Below are 2,928 nucleotides of genomic sequence, written 5' to 3'. Positions count from 1 at the left end.
CAAAAAGCTACCAGAAAAGCTTGAGTCAAGGAAGCACAATCCTGCTGGAAACATCTACCCAGAAATTCTGCCCCCCAAATGCTTGGGAACCTGGCAAGCAGAGGAGGAGACAGGGAGTTTACTGCTTGATCAGTTTCAGAGAATGAGAAATGTCAAATCCTAGATGTGTGATCTCTCTTGACACATCTTCACTATGCTCAGAAGCATTAGGGGTTGCCATAAATTATTTTCCCTACCCCCTTGTAATCATCAATTGTTATTTTTTAAATGTTCCAGGTCTGGGTTCATGCTCATATTTGATTGTAAGCCTGCAGGCTTCTTTAAAAAAAGAAAAGAAAGAAATTCTGACAAAAACCAAAACAATGCAGAACAGAACACAGGGTTGCCATACGGAGGTCCAGTCTTAACCTGAAACCGTTCTTAACTAGAGGCGTGCTTTTGCTAATGGGGCCTCTTGCGGCCGCTGTGCCGCCGGCACACGATTTCCGTTCTCATCCTGGGGCAAAGTTCTCAACTCAAGGTAACTCTTCCAGGTTAGCGGTGTTTGTAACCTGAGGCGTTTGTAGCCTGAGGTGTTTGTAACCTGAGGCGTTTGTAGCCTGAGGCGTTTGTAACCTGAGGCATTTGTAACTCGAGGCACCACTGTATTTCAAAAAGTAAAATTTCTGAAATCTGTAAAGTTAAAATAGTGATTTTAAGTTTCCGCTGCTTTTTTGATCGCGTGGCCATACATCTGGGTTTCCCTGACATTTTGCTGACCCCCATGCCATTTTTACACCAAAAAACAGGACCTGTCAGGAATTTACCTGATGTATGGCAAGCCTACCTAAATATAACATAAAAATTACATATACCTACAACCATTGGTTAAATCTCTGTTCTTTACTTATGATTGGAATCCTCTTTTGGGGGGTCTGTGGTTAGTGGTTGCCGTTGATGTTCCTTTGTGCTACGTATTTAATAAAGAGATGCCATGTTGCTTGTAACTTTTCTTCTGTCTTTTTTAATTTGTTCGTTTTTCGCCTTTTGTGTCATTTCCCCCTCAATGCAATTGCCCAAGTTTGCTGGAAGCGTTCAAATAGCAAGTTGTCTCTCAAATTCAGGGGTCAGCAAACGTTTTCAGCAGGGGTCCAGTCCACCGTCCCTCAAACCTTGTAGAGGGCCGGACTATATTTTGAAAAATAATAATGAACGAATTCCTATGCCCCACAAATAACCCAGAAATGCATTTTAAATAAAAGCACACATTCTACTCAGGTAAAAACACCAGGCAGGCCCCACAAATAACCCAGAGATGCATTTTAAATAAAAGGATACATTCTACTCATGTAAAATCACACTGATTCCCAGACTGTCCACAGGCCAGATTTATAAGGTTATTGGGCTGGATCCGGCCCCCAGGGCTTAGTTTGTCCACCCATGCTCAAATCTTTCTACCTTCTAGCTATATCTTTTCAGCTTCAAGCATGCTCCAGATAGTAAGAATTTTAATATCCTTTTTTATCATTCCCCCCAAACTTTTTATCAAAATTGTTACATACAAAAACAGGTAGACACTGGGGGGAAACAGGCAAGTAACAAAGGGGGCAGGGTGTGTAATATAGAGTGTTACAGAATGAAATAACAGCAGCAAACAAGACCAATCTATATCACTGAATATCAGATAGTATTGAAATACCCCAACCATAATGTTTTACATTTTGACTTCCCTCATCAAATATGGGTAGCAATGCTATCCTGGGAATTAGGTCTAGTTTCTGAGCCATGTTAAGTCCCTTTTCATAAAATATTTTTTTCTATAATTTCACAGGACCACAACATATGGAAATTGGAAATAGACTCCACAGCCTCTCCAGCATAGTAGGCTATCAGTACTTGATATTCTGCTAAGACTGTGGGGAGCCAGGTACCATCTATGAATTAATTTGCATGATTTCTCTCTCACTTGGGATGAAACGGACTGGAATGGTATCCTGCTCTAGATTTGGTTTGGTTTATATATCTCTACACTGCTTTCCATTCAAATTAATCCCAAAGCGGCGTACAAACAATAACAATAACATGTAATAGAACAACACAAATACAACATTAATTGTATAAAATAATTAAGAGATCACCAGTGAAACAATTACAATTTATAGTCAACTTTATAGTCAGTTTCAGCCTCTAAGACTTGTTCCCACAGTTCTCTTAGGGAGTCTAATAACACTTGTGGCTTCTTGCAATATAGTCTTATACACTTCTGATACAGTTCACTTATCAGCGAAGGATACAATTATTTAGAAATAATGCATGTTTATTAATTTCAAGGCTGTTGGGGATGGGAACCAAACCAGGAGTGGTTAACCTGCGATCTCGAGATGTTGGAGGACTCATAACTCCCATCAGCCCCAACCAGCCTGGCCAATGATCACCAATGACTGGCGCTGCAGAGCAATAACACCCAATAACATCCCAAGGGGCACAGGTTGGCCATCCCTGCCCTAATCCATCCCACAGTATTCAGTGTGCCCCCCCCAACCCCAAAGGGAGCAGTGTGTGCATGCCCTTGTATATATTTTCTTCAGGAGTCAATTGTGGACCTGGTCTCTCTTCTCAGAGGAGGTTCAGAGGCTTTAGAAGTCTTCCTTTGATTGGCACGAGCTGCAGGAGAGCGCAGAGTTTCGATTTTCACAGAACGCTGCGCCGGGAGAGAGAGAAAGCCCTGCTCCGCTGGGAAGGGAGACAATGGTTTTATGTATCGCCTCCCACGAATCTGGAAAGCAAGAGCCCCCGCGTTCTGGAGGCCGCAGCTGACCCTTCGCTGGAAAGCACCCTTGCCTTTTGTTCCACCCTGGGGAGAGAGAGAGAGAGAGAGAGAGAGAGAGAGAGAGAGAGAGAGAGAGAGAGAGAGAGAGAGAGAGAGAGAGACCCGCCTCCCCCGGGGCA

This window comes from Lacerta agilis, chromosome 17, assembly GCF_009819535.1.
Source record: "Lacerta agilis isolate rLacAgi1 chromosome 17, rLacAgi1.pri, whole genome shotgun sequence".
In the NCBI taxonomy this organism is placed as follows: domain Eukaryota; kingdom Metazoa; phylum Chordata; class Lepidosauria; order Squamata; family Lacertidae; genus Lacerta; species Lacerta agilis.
The sequence above is the reverse complement of the archived record's forward strand: the minus strand, read 5'-3'. Positions refer to the sequence as shown.